The sequence below is a fragment of the Tupaia chinensis genome, unplaced genomic scaffold (genome assembly GCF_000334495.1).
Source record: "Tupaia chinensis unplaced genomic scaffold, TupChi_1.0 Scaffold146140_1, whole genome shotgun sequence".
NCBI lineage: Eukaryota > Metazoa > Chordata > Mammalia > Scandentia > Tupaiidae > Tupaia > Tupaia belangeri.
Window position 1 is genome coordinate 391,022 of NW_006205995.1, and position 9,061 is coordinate 400,082.

At 42.5% G+C, this 9,061-nt stretch overlaps 1 protein-coding gene and 1 long non-coding RNA gene across 3 annotated transcripts in view; one reads left to right on the plus strand and one right to left on the minus strand.

Annotated features, from left to right (window-relative positions):
• The window catches only part of LOC114006197 (uncharacterized), a 13,758-nt gene extending 5,054 nt beyond the window's left edge, over positions 1–8,704 (minus strand). Inside the window, exons 1-3 of one of the 2 annotated variants that reach the window (XR_003547949.1) lie at positions 8,631–8,704; positions 6,974–7,053; positions 1,114–1,217 (exon numbers count right to left, since the gene is read on the minus strand). This is a non-coding gene — a long non-coding RNA (uncharacterized LOC114006197). Of the gene's footprint in view, positions 1–1,113; positions 1,218–6,973; positions 7,054–8,492 lie in introns of both variants that reach the window. The other variant, XR_003547948.1, reaches the window with a different exon arrangement.
• Positions 8,705–8,813: 109 nt separating this feature from the next.
• ATOSA (atos homolog A) overlaps positions 8,814–9,061 on the plus strand; it is an 82,395-nt gene continuing 82,147 nt past the window's right edge. Inside the window, exon 1 of the mRNA XM_006168737.2 lies at positions 8,814–8,902. The gene's annotated coding sequence lies outside the window, so the exon portion shown is untranslated. The remainder of the gene's footprint in view (positions 8,903–9,061) is intronic.

The following is a 9,061-nucleotide window of genomic DNA, read 5'->3' on the forward strand; positions in this document are numbered from 1 at the left end:
AAGAGAAGAACACCCTCTGCAGGGTCTGGTTACTCAGTAATCCCTACTCTAGTCGCTCAGCCCATTAGATCTTGGGCAGTTGTGTGGTGCCCAGTGTTTGGGTGGAACAGTTAGGGATTCAGACCTCAGTCTTTGTGTGGGAACTGACTTCTCCCTCCCTTTTTTTTTGGGGGGGGGTGGTTTACTATAGGGCACGTGCGCTCGCCAGAGAGAGAGAGACAGAGAAAGAGACAGAGATAAAAAGTGAGAAATTGCTCCTAGAGGGATGGCCATGCCATAATCCCCACTGGGTCTGGGACTCAAATCTGGATCTTGGGACCAGCAGTTAGCGTAATGACAATGTCGCTGGACTCCCCATGTAGTCAACCACAGTTCACGTCCAGACCCGGTGGCTTAAACTCACGCCGGGCGCGTGTGTGTGCCCAAGATCCCGAGAGGAGAATGGAGGAGAAGGGATCGAGGTGTGGCCATCTTCCCTGGGGGGTGATTTCTCGCTTTCTGTCTCTCTCTGTCTGGTGAGCGCACGCACCCTATGGCAAAAAACCTCTCAAAAAAAAAAAAAAAGAAAAGAAAAGAAAGAAACCCTGGGTCTCCATGGGAGTCCAGCGACATAGCCATTACACCAACTGCGGGTCCCAGGGACTGGCTTCTCTCAAGCAGTACATTATTTCTGTGCCATGAAGGTGGGTCTTTAAACCTTTATGTAGGGTAACACTCTGTTCCATTTTTTTTTCTGTAATATCTGATCATTTAGCTTATACTGTACATTTTGAAAGAGATATCACTGCTTTTTTTAAGTTTTATTTTTCTTAAATTTCCTTCATAAAAGAGAGGCAGACAAGGGTCTCACTATGCTTTGATCTTTCCCCAGCCTTACAGTCAACCAAAATGAGGCGTTACCTGCTGGCATGACAGATGTGTTTAGGTCAAATCCATTGGGGGGTGCTTTCTCCTTCTCCCACTCTAGCAATCACACCCTCTGGCAATAAAAGTACATTTTTCTAGGAGCCAGCCAGCAGTATTATGGTTGAGGTGACTGGATCCCACATGACTGATTACAGTTAGTGTCCTGGACCTAGGGGCTCGGAAGACAAGCTGAGTACATGCACATACCTGCCCAAAATTCCAAAAGGAAAGTGAAAGAGAGATGGCCATCCTCCCTGGGGGGGAGGTGTGTGTGTTCCCCTGTTCTCCCTTTCTACAGCCAGTGCGGTACTCTACAGGAAAAAAAAAAAAAAAGATAAACCCAATATATCTAAAATATTATCGCTTTGACATGTAACAGTATTTTAAAAGTATTAATATTTTACTTTTTCTTTACTAAATATTTGAAATATGGTGTGTATTTTTACACCTTATACACATTTCAAATTGGAGGCTACATTTTCATTAGAAGCACATGATAAGCTATGTACAGATTTCCTAAATTTGGCGGTTGAAAATAGTTTCAAATACTCAAATTGTTCCAAACATATTTAGTTTTAAAAATGACTCTAGGAGCAGGTGGTGTGGTGGTTAAAGACACTGAGTTCCCACAGGCTGACTGTGGTTCGAATCCTGGACCTGACAGCATGCTTTCTCTCTCTCTCTCTCTCTCTCTCTCTCTCTCTCTGTGTGTGTGTGTTGCTATGATCAAATTAAAAATAACAATAATATAGAAAAGGAAAGCAGGAGAAAAAATAGAAAGGCATGACATTTGTGGGATACAGAAATGGGTTATTACCTGTTGATGATAGCATGTATAGTATTCTTAACTGAACTGGTCTGAGAAGTAGCTCATGTTTTGTAAATTCTCTTTACAAGACAAATGATGTATAGCAATTTATTTTTTTATTTTTATTTTTTTTGGTTATAAGGCGTGTGCGCTTGCCAGAAAGACAGTGAGAGACAGAGAGACAGAAAGCGAGAAATCACTGCCTGGGGGGATGGTCACGCCACAATCCCTTCTCTTCCATTCTCCTCTTGGGATCTTGGACATGCATGCACACATGCCTGGTGTGAGTTTAAGCCACCAGGTCTGGGACTCAAACCATGGTCAACTACATGGGAGTCCAGCGACATAGCCATTACACCAACTGCTGATCCTGCAATTCAAAGTTTAAAAAAAAAAAAAAAAAGGGAACCAGCAGTTAGTGTAATGGTTATTTAAAATAATTTTAAAAATCTGAAAAAAATAACAATGAAAAATAAAATAAGGGAAATAATTCTTTAAAAAAGTGACTGGGGTGGTGAAGCAGGTGGCATAGTGGTTACAGCACTGGGCTCCTACATGGCCAATTATGGTTGGAAGCAACTTGGGAGCTTGAAAAGTCATACCAGGTGTGTGTTCATGCATGCCCCAAATCTTGAGAGTAGAATGGAGGAGAAGAGATGGTGGCAAGATCATCCCCCTGGGGATAATTTCTCACTTTCCCTCACTTTCTCTATCTCTCTTGGTGAGCACATGCACCCCTATAGAAAAAAATAATAAATAAAAAGAACCTGTGCTCCAAAGTCATGTTTCTGGGGTGTGAATCCTGTCTGTGTCACTGACTAATTGCTTGACCTTGGGTAAGTTATTTAACTTCCCCTTTCCTGTTTATTCGGCTATATAATAGGGATAATAATACTTCCTAGGGATGTCGTGAGGATTAAATGGACTAGTACATGTAAAGCACTCAGAATAATGCTTACTATTAATACTTCAGTGCTCAGGAAATTTTAGCTGCTGTTATTATCTGAGTGTGACCATTTGCTCATTGGCATTTACAGATAAATCAGAGTCATTCTATTTATTATAGAATTAGTATCTTGAAGCCTTGAGCCTAAGTTTATATCAGTCCATTGAAATTCTAAATGTACAGCTATTTCTCAATGTTGCTGAACCCTAATTTAACATTTTTGGGAATATTTAACTTACTTCAAGCTGGTGATGGAAATTAATGAGCCCAGTCAGGAAGCAGGCCCCTTCTATTTATTTTTTTAAATTATTTTATTGAATTTTATTTATTTATTTATTCATTTTAATTTGACTGGAGAGGAAGGGGGCGGGGAGAGAGAGAAGGAAAGAAACGACCAAGTCCAGGACTTGACCCAGGGTTGGCCATGTGGGAGTCCAGCACCCCTAACCACCACGCTACCTGCTGGCTCCTCCATTTGTTATCATAGATTTGGGAAGTTACCTGCTTTTTTGAGCCTTTATTTCCTAATCCATAAGAGAGAATCACCCTCTTAGGGTCAAATATACATGTGAAGTGTTGAATGTAATTCCATCATAAGTGAGCAATTATTACAAATTTTTAAAAAAATCTTTTAGTCTTGGTAGCCCAGAACCTCCAGCCAAAACTTCAAGGCAATTAAAAGTTTCCCTGACTTGAAGTTTAGAGGCCTCTGTATTTGTAAGTACTACAGTCACGTCTGTAGGTAACTACCAGAAAAAAAATCATTTTTCACTTCCTTATACCTGTGACTATGGAGGGTAGAGAAACAGGATCTTCAAAAAGACAAACCAGCCAATCAGCTGAAGGGAAGGAAGAGGGTTGTTTACAGAAGCCAATGCCTTAGTAATGACTCCACAATCTTCCTCTTGTAAGAAGAAATGAATTGCCTTGCACTTAAGTAAAAAAAAAAAAAAAAAAAAAAAAAAAAAAAAACAGAAATTATTTAGATGTGGAAAAAGAGAGCTTACATTTCACCTTTCCCAGGGACCGAAAGTGCATCATTTCTTTTAACTGTTCAAGACTAAATTTATCTACACCTTTAAATTAATTCTACTAGTCTTTATTTCCATTATACTTTGATGAAAAATCATTTTCTTTCTTTCTTTCTTTCTTTTTTTTTTCTTTTAGATAGCTTTTTTGCTATATAAGGCGTGTGTGCTCGCCAGAAAGACAGAGAGAGACAGAGAGACAGAAAGCGAGAAATCACCCCCCCCCCAGAGGGATGGCCACACCACAATCCCTTCTCGTCCATTCTCCTCTTGGGATCTTGGGCACGCACGCACACACACCTGGCGTGACTTTAAGCCACTGGGTCTGGGACTCAAACCGTGGTCGGCTACATGGGAGTCTAGCAACATAGCCATTACACCAACTGCTGGTCCCCAAAAAAGAATTTCTGATTGCCCAATTTAAGGTAGTACAATATATTTTCACTTGATGATTCTCAACAACTAATACATGATCCTCTAGCTTTGGGTCATAGAGTTGTTCTTTTTTGACACTTGAGAGATCTTAACATTTGTAATTGATTTACTATAACTTTTATAGAATTAAAGATCTGCTTATTTTAGTGACCTGACGGAACCTCTGATTACTTTCCTAGTCACATGGCCATCCATCTTCCCTGTATCTCCTTGTCCTCAAATCTATCCCTTTTTTTTTTTTTTTTTGAGAGATTTTTGCTATGGGGCGCGTGCGCTCGCCAGACAGACAGAGACAGACATAGAGACAGAAAGCGAGAAATCACCCCCCAGGGGGGATGGTCACGCCACAATCCCTTCTCCTCCATTCTCCTCTTAGGATCTTGGGCACGCACGCACACGTACCCGGCGTGAGTTTTAAGCTACTGGGTCCAGGATGCGAACCGCAGTCGACTACATGGGAGTCCAGCGACACAGCCATTATGCTAACTGTTGGTTCCCAAATCTATCCCTTCTTAAAAGACCATCAGATGGCATAATGGTTATGTCATTAGACTCCCATGTAGTAGAACCCAGTTTGAGTCCTGGACCCGGTAGCTTAAAACTCACACTGGGCATGTGTGCGTGTGTGCCCAAGATCCCAAGAGAAGAATGGAGGAGAAGGGATTGGTGCATGGCCATCCCCCTGGGGGGTGATTTCTCACTTTCTGTCTGTCTCTTTCACCAGTGCATGTGCCCTCTAGCAAAAAATCTCTTAAAAAAAAAAAAAGAAAGAAAGAAAGAAATCCCAGTCATTGGATTTGGGGCCCACTTTAATCCAATATGACCTATTCTTAAGTTGACAACATCTTCAAAGACCTTGTTTCCAAAAATGGTCACATTAAAAGTGTGTGGGGGATAGGACTTCTATTTTTTTGGGAGGGACACAATTCAACCTACGAGTTCCTGCTATTTTGAGACAATCCCCAAAGTACAAAGTATAATGAAAAGGTATCCTTTATAGATAAAGTTTGTACCACCCCAGAACTTCCCAACTCTAGCTTTATCTCACTAGCAAGGAAATACCAGCCAGTATTTAGAATACAAATTGTAGAAATGTTCAAGAAAAATTAGTCAAAAGGTTGACATTTATTGAGCTCCTACTCTGTATGAGGTCTTTTGCGAGCTACTAGGATACAAAAAGAAAAAAAAGTACTAGTCCCGGGACCAGCAGATGGAGTAATGGTTATGTCACTGGACTCTCATGGAGTTGGCTGTGGTTCAAATCCCAGGCCAAGTGGCTTAAAACTTGCATTGAGGGAACCAGCAGTTAGTGTAATGGCTATGTCGCTGGACTCCCACGTAGTCGACCGCGGTTCGTGTTCCGGACCCGGTGGCTTAAAAACTCACGCTGGGCGCGTGTGCGTGTGTGCCCAAGATCCCGAGAGGAGAATGGAGGAGAAGGGATTGCGGCGTGACCATCCCCCCTGGGGGGTGATTTCTCGCTTTCTGTCTCTATGTCTCTCTCTGTCTCTCTGGCGAGCGCACGCGCCCTACAGTGAAAAATCTCTCAAAAAAAAAAACCAAAAAACAAAAAACACTTGCATTGAGTGCTTGTGCGTGTGTGCCCAAAATCCTGAGAGGAGAATGGAGGAGAAGGGACTGCAGTTTGGCCATCCCCACAGGAGGTGATTTCTCACTTTCTGTTTCTCTGTCCTTCTCTGTCTTTCTAGCAAGCACATACACCCTAAGCAAAAATATCTGGAAAAAAAAAAAAAAGTAGTAGTCTCTGCTCTAGTGGGGCTTATTCTGGTAGCTCTGGAGAGGTTCCATGACCTTGGTCAATATAACAGCCTTGTATTAATAAAGTGAACAAACCAGTTATCCTCATTGCCTGAACTTAGAGACATTCATTAAGTATGGTTTTATTATACAATGTCGATTTCTACAGAACTTGTAAAAGTTAAAGGATGGACTTTCTTACTGAGGATTAGATACTTATTTTGAAGTTACCTACATGCTTTTGGAACATTAAGGAAAGGGAAAATAGAGAGCAAATCAAATGAAAAAACAGTAAGTTTCTTGCCGGGTGTCTTAACCTCTTTGCATTACCCACCCTTATCCTCACCAAGTAGGAACTAGATATAGCTAAGATATTCTGCTTGGTTGTCCTAGTATAAACAGAAACTGATCGCCAATATTTAGAGTTGTCACTTTAGGTCCCTATTTCCAATGATCTTACAGATGTTTTATACAATATTAGGATTGTTTTAGAATTAGAAACAGGGCCAGCCCCCTAGCCTACTAGTTAAGGCAGCCAGATCCCACATGGCTGGCTGAGCAATATGAATTCCAGCACATGTGCGGGCCTGCCCCAAATCTCCATGTTGCAATGGAGAAGGGATTACACAGAGGAAAGGACTGCAATGAAATGGAGGGGGGAAATCTCTCCTGTCTCTCTGAATCACATGTGCCCTCTGGCAATTAAAGTAACTAGGGAGGCCAGCATTTGGCATAATGGCTATATTGTTGGACTCCCATATAGTCAACTACGGTTTGAGTCCCGGACCCAGTGGCTTAAACTCACACTGGGTGCATGTGCTTGCGTGCCCAAGATCCCAAGAGGAGAATGGAGGAGAAGGGATTGCAATGTGGCCATCCCCCCTGGGGGGTGATTTCTCACTTTCTGTCTCTCTGTCTCTGTTTTTCTAGTGAGTGCACGTGCCCTCAAGTAAAAACTTCTTAAAAAAAGAACAAGGGATTATTTACTATCAGAGTCTAACTGCCTTCTTTTTATAGGTTAAGGCTGTCGAATGTGACTTGATCATGTTGTAATAATTATAATAGTGCTGTGAGTTCCATGAGAGTACTGACCTTGTCTGGTTTTCAGTGACCTTCATATTCTTCAAGACTAGAAGGTACCTAGCAAGTAGTGAAGGTTCAGCAAATGTGTGCTGCATGAATGAAACAATATTTGAATAATGAGTTTTATAATAAATATAACTTCCTATAAAATACTTTTCCTACTTTCATAATGATCTCAACATTTTAAGAGATTTAACATTCCCAAAAAAGAATTTCAAGTTAGTTTAATAACTTGAAATGCTCAAATGTTCAGACATCATTTACCAATGTGCTGTTAAAACTTCATTATTTAAAACACAGTAGTTTATGCCCCCATTTCTCTAACAGTTTACACGCAATTTCTCTACTTCTCTGCTCTTGACATGTTTCTGGTCTTGATAAATACTGCTTGCAAATCAGGCCAAGGGAGAGGAACTAAATCACAGATCTTGCTGCCTGTTCACCCACTAAGCCTTTTACAATAGCTGTTATCTGGTCCCAGCTGTTGTGCTAAATTTAGGATTTTGGATTATCTGTAACTTCTCTCTGTCTCCCATTACCAATGTTAATTGAGAACCGGCTTTGAAGAACAAGTCACACTTCAGATAACTTTTTAAATACTACACAATACGGTCTTCAATAATATCAAAATTCAGTGCTCTGCAAGTTAATGTTTGTTGCTATTACATAGATTAAGGAACTTCTTGTTTTGTCAGAATTCTTATCTTCTGATGCCAGAACATTTCGGAGAAAATGAACTGTGACCCTCTGGAACCCTCTGCTCTGTTCTGATTAGAGTCTTGGAGTTCATGCTAATATGGTAGCTGTATATGGTATTTTCCTGTATACATCTAAACATTTAGAAAACATTTTGTCACGAAAGAAATGTCATGGATTTGGTCTGAAGCAAAAAAAAAAAAAAAAAAAGCCAATGTGGTACATTACAAAAACTGATATGAAAATAATACGTTTATTGTAAAACTTCAGGAATGAGTCCAAAGAGTAATATTTTAAAAAATCACCCTTAGTTCCGTCTTAGTACTTTCCTGTTGTGATTCTTGTATGCAAAATTATTTCTAAAAAAAAAGAAAGGTTGCAAATTTCGTACTTCTCCATATCTACATTTGGGCTCACAGCCTCATATGCACTTTGTCTCTAAACTGGGTAGCTAATAGCTGCAGCTCTCGTTAGGATTGCTTTTTTTAACTACAGCAGATTCTTGTCATCTGTTTGTGTTTAAATGATGACACAACATCACAATACGAAGTGTCATCATGTCACATTGTTATAGCACAACAACAAAATTACAGCTCCCCAACAATAACACGGTGTCAAAAGTGTCCTGCAGCCCGTGAGTCAGTGTTTCAGAAGTTATAAAAGTTATTTTTAGCACAGCCATTGCCTTGGAAGCTTGGGTTCCGAATCCCACTAAAACCTCTAGCGATTTGGGAAAATCCAGGGCCGAGGGACAGGGGTTTCCTTCTTCTCAACTTCTCGCTCCCTGACACGTGTGGCTGCCCCCACCCCCAGTGTCCCGGTCACATCAAACCGTGCGTTGCAATCCACTTGGGGCTTGATCAGAGTTCTGCGCCAGCACCCGGGGTGGAGGAGGAGGAGGAGCAGGAGGAGGAGACTATAATTATCCTCCCGTCTGGGGCAGGCCCTCGGATGACATCTCCCCAGTTACCCTGTGCTCTAATAGCACAGCTCAGATTCCTGGTCTCCGAAGTGCACCTCCGCGGCTCGGAGCGCGACCGCAGCTCTCGGAGCTTCCGAGACCCTCGGGCCTCCAGGGATCAGCCTGCCCGCCCTGGATGCCACCTCCGGCGACCTAGTGCGCGCCGGGTACCTGGGCGGAAGACTGAGCCCCCAGACTCGTTCCCCTCCCGGCGCGGTAGCGTTGCCATAACAACCAAGCGCCCGGGCAGCGGGGGGCCGCCGGGGAGGAAGTGACGAGCGGTGGGTTGGCTGTTGTTGGGACACGTGACCCAGGCAGTGTTTTGACAGGGCAAACAGCAGAGAAAGAGCTGGGCGAGCGAGGGGGACCCGGAGCTGGGGCCCCAGAGCTAGCGACCGCGGGCGGGCGAGGAGCTGGCAGAGGCGCGGGGCGGCGGGGGG